This window comes from Tupaia chinensis, unplaced genomic scaffold (assembly GCF_000334495.1).
Source record: "Tupaia chinensis unplaced genomic scaffold, TupChi_1.0 Scaffold000597_1, whole genome shotgun sequence".
Taxonomy (NCBI): Eukaryota; Metazoa; Chordata; class Mammalia; order Scandentia; family Tupaiidae; genus Tupaia; species Tupaia belangeri.
Genome location: NW_006160114.1, coordinates 190,428 through 207,553, shown reverse-complemented (window position 1 = coordinate 207,553; position 17,126 = coordinate 190,428). Strand labels below are relative to the sequence as shown.

General features: G+C 38.6%; 1 pseudogene; it reads left to right on the top strand.

The window, feature by feature from the left end:
* The first annotated feature begins 17,028 nt into the window (after positions 1-17,028).
* Positions 17,029-17,126, top strand: part of LOC102503156 (elongation factor 1-beta pseudogene) — a 1,187-nt pseudogene continuing 1,089 nt past the window's right edge.

The following is a 17,126-nucleotide window of genomic DNA, read 5'->3' as shown; positions in this document are numbered from 1 at the left end:
CAAACGCATACACACGTGGCGTGAGTTTAAGCCACCAGGTCTGGGACTCAAACCACAGTCGGCTACATGGGAGTTCAGTGACATAACCATTACGCTAATTGCTGGTCCTGAGCAAAGTACCTTTTGTGGCGAGGGACTGGAGGGGCTCCACATAGCTAAATCTTTCCCCATAATGATGTAAAGAATGCTTTTTCAGGTCGGCATTGTCTTCCTGAAGATAGTTGCTTCACACCTTTTTCTTTTTTCTCTCTAAATTAGGAGTTAAGTTTTAGCTACTAGAAAACTACTACTCAGTTTTGAGAGACGTATGAGAGCTTTGCTTTATGCACTTCCTTACAGGAGATCAGAGTGAGGAAAATCTACACAAAGAAAGTTGAGGTTCAGCTACGCCTGGTCACAGAGGGCACTTGAGGGCATGGCACGGGGTAGGATCAGGCCGTCTTACACAGGATTGCTGAAATCACACACTCGGGATGATCTCAGCTCCTATAACCCAGATTTCGAGAAGCATGCCAGTGTCCTCGAATTGTTTCTGGTTTTCTTTACATGTTAGAAAATGGACAAACTATTCAAAAATAGGAATACATAGAAAAGATCCTTGTATATTCATTTCTAGCTTCAGCAGTTATCAAGATTTTTCACCTCTTTGCTTAAACCTGTTCCTTATTTTTCTTTGTTAAAGTATTTGAAAGCATTTAGTGTGCATTGCTAAAAATTATAAACACTTTTCTTTCAAAACTACAATGCCATGGAGAGCAAGCGAGGTGGCCCGAGAGTGGCTCAGTGGTGAGGCGCAGTGCTCTGTGCGGCAGAGCCACACGGGAGGCTGCCAGTCCGTACCTGGAGACCTCCCTGAGAATGTGGTGCACTCGTGTGCCTAAGATCTGGGGCTGGTTGAGGTTAGGAGGGACTGGAAATGCTGCTCTCTCTCTCACACTCATGGAAATCAATGAATAAATTAAAAAAAAAAACTAGCAAAAATTGGCAGTATTTTCTCTGTATCCAGTACCAAGCCCATTATAAAATGTTCTAATTATTACCAAAAAATAAAAAAAAAAGAATTCTTTGAATCAGGACCCAAACTAGGTGTGCAAAGTCTCTTGGATCTCTAATAGATCAATCCCCATACTTCCCCTCCTTTCTGCACCATGCCATTGACTTGTTCAGTAGCTGGGTCGGCTGGCCTGCAGAATGTCCCCCATGCTGGATTTGTTTCTTTGCTTTCTTCTAATGTCACTTCACTTGTTCCTACATGTCTTAGAGTAAAATTTCATTCTATTTCATTCTTGTCTGAGTTAGATTCCAATCCAATTTTGGGAGTAAAATACCTCAGACATGATGCTGGGAGCATTGCGTTGTTTTTCATCAGGAAGCACACGATGTCTGGGTATTCCATTTTTAGTGAGTTAATGAATGAGTCAGGATATAACAGCCTCATCTCCTTCACTGTAGAGTTCTCCATCGACCTCTCTTCTAATGGTGTCATCTGCTAGTAACTATGAATTGAATTGTTTTTTCTCTGGGCTGCAAAATAATATTTACATGTTTCTGTCTTTTTTCCTTTATTAGCTGGTATTTTTAATATAGAAAGAGAATTTTTTTCTCATCAGCTAGAGTTATTTTAATCCTCTGTGATATAGTTTGTACAGGAAAGACAAGATAAATACCTACTCTTTTCCATTGAAGTGCCAATTAAAATTCTATTCATTCATTCAATGAGAGAAAGAGGCACAGATATACCCAATAGAGTCTTGCCAAATTGTGATCCTCTTCCCAGCCTTCCAGCTAGCCAGGATTACAGGCACCTGCAGGTGTGCCTAGCATGTTCAGGTCAAGCAGGGATCCAAACCTGGGCCTTCCAAGTGGCTCCAGTATTGTACAGCGGTGCTCTATGGCCTGTGCACTGTGGCTGGGCCTAACTGCTAATTTTCTGAATAAAGACTTGGTGTCATGATGAAACCTGGTGAGATTATTGTTGAGGTGGTGGTTTGCTTTCTCTCACTTTTTGAAAACATCATTATATTGGGTTGTCAAAAAGTCACGACAATGAGTGTTGTTTATTGTCTTTTGAAGGCCATGGGAAGGGACAGACATTTCCCTTGAAGCAAATGGACTCTTCTCACAAACACGCTTTTTTTGTTTGTAAAGAATTATTTATTTAATTTTATTTATTATTTTTAATTTGGTGAAAGAGAAAGAGAGAGGGAAAGTGAGGAAGCAAGTCACCAGGTCCAGGACTCAAACCATAGTTGGCCATGTGGAAGTCCACCACCTTAACCTCCATACTTTTTTTTTTTTTTGGAGAGGTTTTTCACTATAGGACGCGTGCGCTCGTCAGCCAGAGAGAGACATAGAGACAGAAAGCGAGAAATCACCCCCCAGGGGGGATGGTCATGCCGCAATCCCTTCTCCTCCATTCTCCTCTTGGGATCTTGGGCACGCACACACATGTGCCCAGCGTGAGTTTTAAGCCACCGGGTCCGGGACGCGAACCATGGTCAACTACGTGGGAGTCCAGCGACATAGCCATGACGCTAACTGCTGGTTCCTGTCCACCGCTGACTTTTTAAAAAGTCATTGAAGAAATCAGGATGGGATCTTGGGCTGAGGAGAGAAGGAAATGGTTCCTTCTCTTGTGCCCCTCAGAAGCTGAGGTCTAGATTCTAGGTAGAGAAAAATGTTTAATGAAACTCATTTTGAGGGAGATAAACTACTCTTTATAACGTGATGGCAAGAAAGGGAGGGAGGATGGTATGCTCTGAATAAAAATTCTCCAAGGCATCCTCCAAATACTTAGTTTACCCAAGAAAAGACTAAAGTTCTCAAAGGTAAATAGAAAGGGGATTTCGACCATTCTGATTTGGCGTAAAAGAAAGCTGACCTGGCAGGATCATCAAATTAGGGACATTTTGGATCCCAATATTTTTTAAAATTAGAGATGACTTTTATTTCTGGAATATTTTCTTATATCGGAGTAGGAATAAGCATCTAGAAAAGTCTTACGAAAGACTAAGGGTGAATTTTATCTGAAAAAATCTTATAAACACTCTGTGTTTTTCAGTAACAACTGACAATGAGCATTATCTGGTGCCAGGCATTATGTGAAATAAGAATTATTATCATCTCCATTTTACAGATGAGAAAACTAAGCTCAAAAGTTTCCCAATTGGAACCAGCAGTTAGCGTAATGGCTATGCTGCTGGACTCCCATGTAGCTGACTGCGGTTCAAGTGCCAGACCTGGTGGCTTAAACTCACGCTGGGCCCATGTGCGTGCATACCCAAGATCCTGAGAGGAGAATGGAGGAGAAGGGATTGTGGCGAGGCCATCCCCCCAGGGGGTGATTTCTCACTTTCTGTTTCTCTGTCTCTCTCTGTCTGTCTGGCAAGCGCACGCACCCTATAGCAAAAACCTCTTCAAAAAAAGAAAAAAAAAAGTTCCCCAATCTAGGGACCAGCAGTTGGCATAATGGCTATGTCACTGGACTCCTACGTAGTCAACCACAGTTGGAATCCCGGACCCGGTGTCTTAAACTCACTCGGGGCGCGTGTGTGTGTGTGTGTGTCCAAGATCCTGAGAGGAGAATGGAGGATAAGGGACTGTGGTGTGGCCATCGCCCCTTGGGAATAATTTCTCACGTTCTGTCTCTCTGTCTCTCTCTGTCTTTCTGGTAAGTGCATGCGCCCTATAGCAAAAACCTCTCAAAAAAAAAAAAAAAAAGAAAGAAAGAAAGAAAGAAAGAAAGAAAGAAAAGAAATTTCCCAATCTGTCAGATATACATGAAATGTAGGAAGTGATAGAATGAGGCCTTGGGCTCAGGTATGTCTGAAGACTCTGCGCTTTACTAGGTACATTGTAATTGCCGATCCTTCGATCTACAAGGGCTATAGAAGATCTGGATAAGGAATCTGAGCATATGAAAACATGAAAGCAAATTCAAACATATTTATGGCATTTCCCCACATTTTTTTCTTTTTCTTACAATTGCCAAAGGATGCATGTGCTCACCAGAGAGAGACAGAGAAACAGAGATAGAGAGTGAAAAAGCACCTCTTCTCAACTGGGGTGTGGTCATGCCACAATCCCGTCTCATTTTCTCCATTCTGTTGAGATTTGGGGCACACATGCACATATATCCAGTGTGTTCTTCAAACCACCAGGAACAGGATTCAAACCATGGTTGGCCATGTGAGATCTGGCTCCCTTAACCACTAGGGCCAGCACTACCTACATATTCATAGCTTAGAATAAGAACCTTTGTTTCAGTGTTTTTCTTTTCGAAGAACATTTACACACAAAAGAACAAAGAACTTTAAATATAGAAGCTATGTGCAAGTCAGTGTTTACAAGTTTAATTTTATTATTTCTGTTTCTTTGTTCTTTTTAACCTGGAATTCCTTACCCACCCTCTGCCCTCATTCATCCCTATCAGACTCATGTATGCTGCTGAGCTTGCTCCCAGCCTGGTCAGTGCCACCTCGCCTTCTCTAGAGCCTCTGCCTGATGAGTGAATTTTCTTCTTCTCTGAGATTTCTATGCTATTATAGAAGCTTTTACACCATGACCTTCTGCCTCAGTAATAATTGTTTACATCTGTCTTTCTCAAATATCATGGCCCTCTTGCTGTGCCTCACTTGTATTCAGGTTCACAACACTAGCAGTGCTCTGGTGTGAATGTGTCCCAGGAATTCACGTGTTAGAATTTGGTGAGTCGGGGACCAGCAGGTGGTGTGGTGGTTAAGGTGCTGGATACTCCCCCATGGCTTACCACGGTTCAAGTCCTGGACCTGGTGGCTTGCTTTCTCACTTTCCCACTCTCTTTCTCTCTCTGTGTCTCTCTCTGGTCAAATTAAAATAAAATAAATGGATAAATTTAAAAAAAAAGAATTTGGTGAACCACTGTTAACAGTGATGAGAACATGGAGGCTTAATCTGATTATGGTATTGAAAGCTAGGACTTACGCGAGGTGATTGGGATTTGATGAGGTCATTGAGGTAAGGCCACCATGACTGACTCATTGTAGCTTTATAAGAAGAGAGGACTCAGATGCACAAACTGTTGTAACTAGATGCCCTGCACTGCCTCGGGACTCTGCAGAGAGTCCCCACAAGAAGGTGCCCATCAGACTCAGCCCTGGACCTTGACCAGGAACTATACAAACCGTTATTTTCCCCTCTTTTTTATTTTATAATAAATATTTATTATAATTTATGATTTACATATAATCATTACACATCTTTGTAGGGTAGAGAGAGATCTTTAAAAGCATGTATATGATGTGTAATAAACAAATCAAGGACATAATCATTTTTACTACCTTCAACATTTAACATTATAGGGACCAGCTGGTGGCGTAGTGACTAAGGCACTGGACACTCCCATGTGGCCAATGGTGGTTTGAGTCCCAGACCTGGGGAATTGCTTTCTCACTTTCCCTCTCTCTCTTTCTCTGGTCAAATTAAAATAAATAAATAAATTAAATAAATAAATTTAAAAATTTAACACTATATTATGCTGTGAACATTCAAAACCCACTCCAATGGTTATTCTGTAAGTATGTACTGAATTGTATATAGAATTCTTTACTGTCAGATACAGTTTTACTGTGAGATACAGTTCTAAAGAAAAACATATTGTTTAAAAATCAGGCAACAAACAATCTCATAAATTAACAAATCTAATCCTAACATAGCCAAGGAAAGCAGAATTTGCCATTTCCATGTAGAAGACTATGGGAGATAAGAGAGTACAATCTGAAAAAGATCTGTGGGTATCAATCATTGATTCAGTTAGAGATCGGTAACATTGTATTTAACAATAGCTCATTAGGAAGAGATGGAAAAAGAACACTTCTACTCACACACTGTGAATTCTTGTAAGACCATGATACTGTACTATGTATAAAGAAAAAAAGTCCTTAAAAAAGCAAACGCAAAACAAAACTGGAAAGAGATGTTTAAAAGTGAAGACATGGTGAAGTCTGTGATTTGCTGATTTACAAGTTTTACAAAGTTCTTGATGTTAGCCAATATTAAATCCATTTGAAAGAATGACTCAGCTACTTGTAACATTTTGGCTTTTCCTCTATTACCTAGTTTTATGCAATGAGTAACAGTTATAATAAACGTGAAAATGGAAATCTGTGGAGATGACTATCAAATAATTGGTGAATTTGTATTTAAACTTGCTAGTGTGTAAATTAGTTGAATCATCATTTTTAGCCTCTTAGTTGAGAAATTTAGTCCCAACATTCAATACATATGGACTTATCTTTTTTATTTATTTATTTTTTTAGGTTGTTGCCATAGGGCATCTGTGCTTGCCAGAGAGAGGAAAAGTGAGAAATCACCCCCTTCAGTGGGGGATGGCCATGCCACAGTTCCTTCTCCTCCATTCTCCTCTCAGGACTTTGGGAATGCATGCACACATATCCAGCATGATTTTCACGTCACCCGGTCTGGGACTCAAACTGTAGTCAGCCATGTGGGAGTTCAGTAAAACCATACTTAATGATCATGCCACTTGCTGGACCCTGAACTAACCCTTTTCTTCCGGTTGTTTTGCTTCTATTGCTTCTATTTGTCTCCCTTTCATTTTCTTGGTATAGTAGTCCCTTAAGTATTTTCTGAAAAGCCAGTTTTGCTCCAGTGAATCCTTTTAGCATTTGTTTATCTGGAAATGATTTTAATTTTTCCTTTCCACTTGAATGATAATCTTGGTGGATATAGTACTCATGGCTAAAATTGCTTTTCTTTCAGCGTTTTGTATATGTCTTCCCATTCTTTCCTTGACTGTATTATTTCAGTCAAGAGATCCGATGTTAGTCTAATGGGTAACCTTTGTAAGTAATTTGGTGTTTCTCTCTTGCTATTTTTAGAATATTGTCTTTGTCTTTGATTCTTGCCAGTTTGGCTATGCTATATAGGCCTTAGAGAGGATCTTCCTATGTTTTATCTATTTGGTGTCTTTTGTATTTCCTGGATTTGGATGCCCACACGCTGCTCTTAACTTAGAAGGTTTTCAGCTACTATATTATGAAAGATGTTTTCTATGCTTTACCTGTCTCTTCAGCTTCTAGAATGCCTACTATGCAGATATTCAACCATTTAATTGTGTCTAAGATTTCCCATATATTACCCTAATTTTTAATGGTTATTATTTTATTCCTTATGGTTGCTTGGACTAAATTGGAAGTTTTATCTTCAAGGTCAGAGATTGTTTTTTCTAAATGATCTAATCTGCTGTTGATACTTTTGAAGGAGGTGTTGACTTCCTGCTTCTTATCATTTATCTCCAGAAGTTCTATCTGATTCTTTTTCAGGGCATCTATCCCTTTATGGAGTTCCTCCATTAAGCCATGGAGAGATTTTCTCATCTCCTGGAATTGGTCGAATGTTTTCTGTTGCATCTCACTGAGATTTGCTACAATGAATATTCTGAATTTTTTTCCTGACATTTCTGTGATCTCTTGTGTCTTATACATCTTTGGTGAGGAGTTATGATTCTTTGAGAGGGAGGCATTTTCTTCTATTTCTTGGGGGCACTTCTTTGCTTTTCAGCCATCTGGTGACATACTCACTTCTTTCTACTTCTTTGGAGTACGATTCTGTAGCTGTGTGCTCCTGCATTTCTCTATGATATGTGTAAGTTCTGTGCCAACTTTCCTCTTCTACTGTGGGTAGGAGTGTGGTATCCAGAGGAGGAGGTTTAGGTTCAGGTTTTCAGAGGGGAGTTTCTCTTCTTTTACTGCTAAGGTAGTTATGGGGAAATAATTCCTCCAGAGTCTCCTAATTTTAGGTGTTTGGTTCTTGTATGCCCAAACCTAACTGCTCCACAAATGGATGGAGGTTGAGCTGACAGGTAGAAGGTAAGGTAGCAAGCCATTCTGTGCAATGTGCTGCATGAGTGGGAGAGCCCTTCCTTCCTCACAGCAGGCTGGGTGGGGGTCCTTGCAGATGAGCTCAAGTGGCATGGCTTGGGCCTGCCTGTTAGTCCTTTTGTCTTTAGGACTGCAAGGTCTCCCTGTTGCTCTTTCTCTCTCTTCAAAATGCTATTCTTTATGTTACTCAGTGTAGAATTCAGTTTTTCTCAGCAGATAATGGACTAAAACAAGCATTTGATTTTGAGAACAGATTTCAATGAACAATTTCTGCAGCAATGCTGGATGGAACCTGGGAGGAATCAAACCAAGTAAAGGTGACTTCTTGGCAGAAGCATTTCAGTGTTTTGTATAGTTTGTGAGAACTTGGTACTATTTCCAGGAGGTCTATGATATAAGCTGTATCTTTGTCTCACTATTTATTTAAAAAGAAAACCATGAAAAATGATCATGAAAGAGTCTCTTACGGATTGTCAAGGGAACCATCTGTTTATTTTGGTTCTGTTTCCATGCCCTTCCTTTTTCCATGCATCTAAAATATGAGCTGGATTTCTAGCACTGGCTTTTTAGCAAAGAGGGCCACTAGGAAAATATGTGTAGCTTTTACCAGACACAATCTATCTAGAGAGTTAATGAAGTGAGAATAGACTGGAAAGAAAAAATTTTACACTGAAAATTTTAAACTAGAGTTGACTCATGACTATGATCTACAAACAGGTAATAGATGCTTTGAAACACATTTGATATAACAACCAGAATTCAGAAAATTAAGTTTAAAAGAAACGAATGACATACATGTTTTTGTTCTTAGGTATGTTCTTTGAGATTTGTCAAAAGAGAACTAAAAAAAAGTCACTTTCCTATAATTCCTAAGTAGTAAGGTTGTTAATGATGTCAGATGATCTTTTTTTTCTCTTTTTTTTGGTAAGTTTTTTTTTTCTCTTTCTGTTAGTCTGATAATATCTTTATATTTTCTCCTTTTAAGTCAATGCCTAGGATGATTGCAGGAGAGGTATCCTTCCTAAGTTTTTTGTTTTATTTTCTGAAGAGTTCACTACTCTCGTATGAGAAATGAAATTCAAAATTATCTTTACTAGTTAGATAAATAGGTTAGACAAGATTGAATAATTGATAAGTAGGATCAGATACAGAGATGGGGAGCTGGGAAGCAGTTGGCAAGGACCCAAAGTGTATTTATCCATTTGACATGTATTAGTTGAGAAGGATGATCCCAGTGAGCCATAAACTGAATAGCAATCAACAATGTGACTGCAATTATCAAGAAAGACTGAGGGCACAGATGGTGGTATAACAGTAAACTGTGATGCTCTGTGAGGCTGATCCAAGTGGGAGGATTTCTTACTCACGTGCAGAGACCTCCTTGAATAGGCCAAACAGTGTATGCTCCTGATTTGGGGCTCCCATGGCATCAGGGTGTGTGGATGGTGCTGTCTCTCTCTCTCTGTCTTTCTCATGGAAGGAGTAAATGAATCAACTTTAAAAATTATGTTAAAACAAAAGGCAGTTACAACATGGAGGTCAGATATAGTTCAGTTTGAATTTTAGTTGGATGACTTTTGGGTAGGCCACTTTCTCTCTCAGAGCCTCGGTTTTCTTCTCTGTAAGATAGAGATAAGATTACCCATGATGTAAGATTTCTCAAATTGGTCCTCTCATAGATTTAAAGATTCTAACAATACTATTTTTAGTAGTAAAAAGAGCACTGATCATCTATGGTGTGATGTGGCAATAGAGATACGCAGAATATCTACACTGGATACTCTTGATCAACCACTTCTGAGAAACAGGAAACTGGTGACTTTGTATATGATACTTTCAGACATGTTTGAAGAACTAATGAATATAATGATGTTGGCTGGTTGCTCTTAATGTCACTGCGAAGTGATGCAAAAAAAAGTGTGAGCTCAGAAATTCAAATTCCGGGAACCAGCAGTTAGCGTAATGGCTATGTCACTGGACTCCCATGTAGTCGACCGCGGTTCGTGTCCCGGACCCGGTGGCTTAAAACTCACTTCGGGCATGTGTGCATGCGTGTCCAAGATCCCGACAGGAGAATAGAGGAGAAGGGATTGCGGCGTGACCATCTCCCCTGGGGGGTGATATCTCACTTTCTGTCTCTATGTCTCTCTCTGTCTGTCTGGTGAGTGCACGTGCCCTATAGCGAAAAACCTCTCCAAAAAAAAAAAAAGAAAGAAATTCAAATTCCCAGGGACCAGCAGTTAGTGTAATGGCTATGTCGCTGGACCCGGTGGCTTAAACTCACATTGGGCACGTGTGTGTGCGTGTCCAACATCCTGAGAGAATGGAGGAGAAGGGATTGCGGTGTGGCCATCCCCCCGGGGGGTGATTTCTCACTTTCTGTCTCTCTGTCTCTCTCTGTCTGTCTGGTGCGTACACGCGCCCTATAGCAAAAACCTCTTAAAAAAAAAAAAAAGAAATTCAAATTCCCAGCTAAAGTGTTACATAAAAAACCCTAAGAAATTCTCTATGTGTCTTGAGGGAGACTCTTATCCTCTATAGTTAATTGCACAATTGCTGAAAAAAACACTCAATCTCACCCTGTAACTGGTTGAAAGACAACACAAATTGAATTCTCAGCCTTGTTGAGTACCTACTATTAAAGTGAGAGCAATGCTTAGGGAAAAATGGAATCTTGTAAGCTGGGACATGCAGGAAGACCCTGATGAAACTAGGGATGCCAAGTCCTAACTGATGCGTTGTCTTTGCCAGTGGAAAGGGTCTCCTTGTCTCCAACAGAAGGGGCCTCTTAAACCCCAGAGGAAGTGGCTTCTCCATTCTCCAGGCTTTTTATTTGTTTTCTGAGGGGATTAACCCTACATTACCTGAGGAAAATGTAATGGTCTCCCCTGAGGTTGCTACAATCCAAGACAATGCTACCTCTCCTCAGGATCCACCCCCCCACCACTACCACCACCAAGTCTTCTTGCTTCTAGATCTATAACTAGACTCAAGTCCTAGCAGGCTTCTAAAAGTGAAGTATTATATGTGATCCACAGGGAGGTATGCTACACTCTAAAAGCATTATTTGACTTTATATGTATAAAGACAGAAATCCAAGAAATATGTGTGAGAATGGATTCTAGTGGTAAGAGATAGAGGTGGACAGAATATCAACTTAGATCAGACTTAATTCACCTAAGAGATAAGTGGAACACTTTCAGCATGAGAACTTATATGAAAATTTAGATATATAATTGTAACTCTAAGACAAGAAGAAAGGTGAGAGTGAGAGAAGAAGACTTAGTTTGCCATGAGAGCTGAGATCTAGTGATTTCAGAAATAAGGCAATGAAGATGTTCTGCTGAGAATTTACCCTGGTAGAGCCCCTGGAGAAAACCGCAATGCCAAAGAATTTGCAGACCACATCCTCCTGTGCACCTCTGGTCGCTCAGATTGATCTTCTAGAAATTAGGAAGAAACAAATAACCCATCAGATGACTAGAAATCACTGTAGGGGCACAAGAAATATGTGAAACCAAGAAAATACCTCACCCCCAAGGGGAAAGAATAACTCCTCCTCATCCACAGACAATACAATGGGACTCAAGGAAATGTCTGATAAAGAATTTAGAGTATTCATAGTGACAAAACTAACAAAGATAGAAGAGAAGAGAGACAATGAACACCAGAAGAAAAAAATCTGATGAGTTCCAGGAGGCAAGTTCTCGTGAGAGCTGAAAGAGGAAATACACACCATAAAAAAGAGTCAAATGGAACTGTTGGAGATGAAGGCTATAATACAGGAAGTCAAAACCTCCTTTGAAAGTATTAAAAGCAGACTAGATTATACAGAAAATCGAATCTCAGATGTAGAAGACAGGATCGCTGGACTAGTAAAATCCACCATGAAGACTGAGAAAATAACCCCCAAAATGAGAATAATATATGAGAAATACTATACACAAAGAAACATCCAAACATCCAGATAATCAGTATCTCAGAAGGTGAAGAGGCTAATAAGGACACTGACAATCTATTCCATGGAATCCTGCAAGAAAACTTCCCAAACCTAGACAAGCATTCAAAGATCCAGACCCAGAAATACAAAGGACCCCAAATAGAATCGACCCAAGAAGATCTTCTCTAAGACACATTATACCCAGAATGACCAAAACCACAGACAAAGACAAGATACTCAGACTGGCAAGAGAGAAACATCAAGTTACTTACAAAAGATACCCCATCAGGCTAACAGCAGACCTCTCATTGGAAACAATGTGAGCAAGGAAAGAATGGGAAAATATATTCAAAGTGTTGAGTGAAAAACAATTTGTAGTCATCTGATGGCTTATTTGTTTCTTCCTATAAGAATACTATATCCAGCAAGATTATCCTCCATATGGGAAGAGAAGACAAGGACATTCTCAAATAAACAAAACCTGAAAGAATTTATCAACACCAGACCAGCTCTCCAAGAAGTTCTGAGGGGGTGCTATCCCAGGAGAACTAAAGTCAGACACACAGAAATAAGAGCTATCAAATAACTAAGAAAATGGACAGTCCAGAGTTGAATGTTATCTTCTGGAATTTAAACAGAAAGATCAGAGCACCACGGACCACAACAGAAGATAAAGTACATGAGTTTGAACTAGTGAAATAGAATTTTATGACTTTTGACTAAAACATTACTGACCTTCTATGCTTTGTTTTCCAGTGTTAAGGAGTTTTGTCTTCTCTCAAGTTGTGGACAGGTCTACATACCTACTATTCGAACAGAATCCTAACCTGTTTCCTGGCTTTAAGTATTAAGGAAAGTTCTCTTAACATTTTTTAAATTTTGATTTATTAAAACTAAAACTGCCTTTCTTGAAATTAAAAAATATATGTAAAAATACCTATTTAGTAGCCACAGTAAGCTATATAGCCTCAGCTATGTGCTATTTTACAGTATATTCATTCTAACCACAGAGTTTCATGCCTAAAGTCAACATTTGTTCACAAATGTGTATATATCAGTTGAACTTACTATTGAAAGTATTTGGACCAATTAAGATATTTTGTGAATCAATACAACGTGGGAAAGAATAAAGGAATGGAAAGTAATGGCAGATATCAGAGACAGGGTGGGAGGAGGATGATTTGGTATGCTGTGGTGCTATTCAGTGAAAGTATGTAAAATAAATAAATTAATAACAATTTTAAAAAAAAGAACAAACGTGAGAATGAAAGTGAATGACTAATGTGCAAATGCTCTATTGACAAATAGAAATAATGTGACTAATAACTAAGGGATGGAAGGGAGTATACATTCTGTAAAATAAGCTCATTGATTATTGTATAAGCAATAGATAGGAGTTAAAATGAAAAACTGGCGAACCAATATGGATCGGGGCTAAGTAAGAAAATCAGAGTATGTACAAAGACAGCAACTAGAACAAAAAAACACTTCCTAAATTCCAATGTTTTACAATTAAAGAGTAAAACAGGCGTCAGCAGGTGGCATGGTGGTTTCGGTGCTAGACTCCCACATGGCCGACCACAATTTGAGTCCCAGCCCTGGCAGTTTGCTTTCTCACTCTGTGTGTCTCTGTCTATCTCTGGTGAGCACATGTGACCTATAGTAAAATTAAAAATAAATAAATTTAAATAAATAATTCTAACAGAAGAAAAAAGAGTAAATCACATACATCTTCAGGAAAAAACACAGCAAATATAATGCATTTAATTATAAAACATTATGCTAGAATTGAGACCAAACATATCAGCAATACAAGCAAGTAGAACATACTAAAATCGCCAATGAAAATAGTCTCAATTCAGCTCACAATGTAAGATCAAACTATATGTTATATCCAGAAATATCTGAAACAAAATGATTAAGAAGGACAAACTAAATTTGGATGGAAAAAGGTATCCTAGGAAAATGGAAAAAATGACAAGGTATAGCACTCCTGACAGGCAACAAATAAAGTCAAGGCTAAAAGTGTAAGACAAATAGAAAGGCCATGTTTTAATACTAGAAGCTGAAATCACAAAAGAGAGACGTTTATAAATATCTATGCTCCAAATAATACAGCAGCCAACTTCATGATGGAATGTAACCCTCTTGGTACAAGACAGAATGATTGAACAAACAGCAAACATAGTCAATTAGGTATATCTTTTGTGTATATATTGAACTATGTATTTTGATAAAAGTGAATATATTTTTTTAACAAGTGTCTTTGAACCAATGATAAAAACTGATTACAAATATCAGTAAATTCTATGGATTAGAAATATTATAAATAACATCTAATCACAATGTAATAAACATGACTAACTAATGCAATAAAAATAGAAGTCATTAGCCATAACTAAAAACAAGGTTATCCACTTGAAAAAAAAGTTTTTTTGGAGAGTTTTTTTGGCTATAGGGCACATGCTCTTGCCAGAGAGACAGAGAGACAGAAAGCGAGAAATCACCCCCCCAGGGGGTATGGCCATGCCACAATCCCTTCTCCTCCATTCTACTCTCGGGATCTTGGGCACACATGCACACATACCTGGCGTGAGTTTAAGCCACCGGATCTGGGACTCAAACCGCGGTCAACTACATGGAAGTCCAGTAATATAGCCATTATGCCAACTACTGGTCCCTCCACTTGGAAATTTTAACAAGCCTATTAAACAACTCTAGGGTGAAAGGGGAAATGTAAACTGAAGTGAAAGTATTTTTTAAAAAACAAAATCCAAAACCACTTACATGTGGGATACATTTAAAGCAATTTTCAGAGGAAAATTCATAGCTATAACACTTTCATCAATAAAAAATTAAAAGAATGGATATAAATGAATGAAATATCTACCTAAAAAAAAACAAACTAGAAAACAACGGAGCACTTGGAAGGAAATAATGAAGTTAAAATCAGAAATGAATAGAGAACAGAAACCAGCAGACATTAATAAATAACAAACTACTGGACAACCTGAACGAGAAAAAAGGGAGAAAACACAAGTAAACAAAATACAAGATGGCAATGAAAAGAGAACAAAAATTAAAAGTCCTAAAAGCTTCTGTTGTAGACCTCTTTGTAAATAAATTCTGTATTTTAAATTATATATTGAATGGATAATTTTTAAAGGATATAGAGATTACCAAAATTGAGCCCATCAGAGAACGCTGAATCAGAACTAGTTTCCACAGAAGTTACAGAGACAATTATTAAAGACCTATCACCCAAATAAACCATCAGGCCCAGATATTTTCACCATAGTTTTCTACCAATCTGTCAAAGAGTCAATCACTTCAACGCAGTATTTTATAAATTACTCTACAGAATTGAAAATATGGCAGGCAAAATAATGTTCCCTTTCCTCCAGGGTGTTTACGTTTTAATCTGCATCACCTATGAGTATGTTACATTACCAGCAAACAAGAATTAGGGCTGCAGATAAAATGGTTACTAACAATCTGACCTTAATTTTGGGAGGGTAACCTAAGTTTCCAGGCAGGCCCAATGTAATTATAAGAGTCCATAAATGTGGGAGAAGCAAAGAGAAAGTGTCAGAGAGATGTGATATGACAAAAATGTGACTGTTTCTGGCTTTGAAGATGAAAGATGACCATGAGCCCAAGAATATGGGTAGCTTCTAGAAGGAAATAAAGGAAAAGAAATAAATTATTTTTAAAAATGAATTTTCCTTTACAGCCTCTAGAAGTGAATGCAGCCTTCCAATATCTTGATTTCAGCTCACGGAGACCCACTTTCATCATCAGATGTCCAGAACAGTTACATAATAAATATGTGTTGTGTTAGGCCACTAGGTTTGTGGCCAAGTAATGTTAATTTATTTGTTACTATAAGGAATAGAAAAACCAATACAAAATACTAATAGAAACATAAAGGAAGATTTCCTTATTCTTTTCATAAATTGAGTTTGACCTAATTTTGATATCTAAACCTGATGAAGTCTACAAAAAAGTAGAAAAAAGAAAACTGTAGACCATTGTCTCTTACTAATACTGATGCAAGAAGATAACGTAACATATGAGCAAACAGAATCCAATACCACATCAAGAAAATAATGCATCATGACCAAATAGCATTTATTCCAGTAATTTAATCAATATTAGGGAATAAATATTAACGGATCTAACTGGAAAACATAATTATCTCTATAGATGCTGAAAAAGCCTTTGGCAAAAATTCAATACCTATTCTTGTTAACATTGCTGAAGAATATAGGTGTTATTATTATTTTTTTTCCCAGAGGCATATGTGCTTGCTGCAGAGAGATGGAGAAATAGCAAGGAGAGAAAGCACCCTCCAAAGGTCATGCTAATGTTGCAATCTCTTTTCCTCCAGTTCTCCATGCTGTTGGGATTTTGGGTATGTAGTACATGTACCTGGCATGTTTATTCCAAGCTGCAAAGTCTGAGATTTGAACTGTGGTTAGTCATGTGAGAAATGAGAAATCAGCCCACATGGTGGATGGCCATACTTTGATCTCTTCTCCATTCTCCTCTTGGAATTTTGGGTTCACATACACTGTTCCTGGCATGAGTTTCAAACTGTTGGGTCTGGGACTTGAACAGCAGTCAGTCACATGAGAGTCCAGCGCCTTAACCACTATGCCACCTGCAGGCCTGGCCCCTGTTTTTTTTTTTTTTTTTGAGAGGATTTTTCGCTATAGGGTGCGTGCGCTCACCAGACAGACAAAAGAGAGACAGAGAGACAGAAAGCGAGAAATCCCCCCCCCAGAGGGGATGGCCACACTGCAATCCCTTCTCCTCCATCCTCCTCTCGGGATCTTGGGCACGCACGCACACGCGCCCAGTGTGAGTTTAAGCCACCGGGTCCGGGACGCGAACCGCAGTTGACTACGTGGGAGTCCAGTGACATAGCCATTACGCTAACTGCTGGTCCCACCCCTGTATTTTTATTTAAATACTTGACCCCTAAATTATGATTTAGTGATATACCATACAGCAGAGAAAATGGCTGAGTTAGATTTAAATATATCAAAATGGAATTATTGCAAAAACAAAACTTTCCATGTAGATTGATATATATAGTATTTTATATAGCTCAAATAACATGGAAAAATACTTTTGTATATTATAAATGTTTAGGTGGTAAAAATATAAAAACATTCTTAGAAGTTGCAGTAGCTAGCCTTCAAGATGGCCCCCCAGGGATTCCCACCTTCTGGTAATCACGCCATTGTATTATCCCATCACACATTTATCTGGGTGGTTTGTGTCATCAGTAAAATATAGCA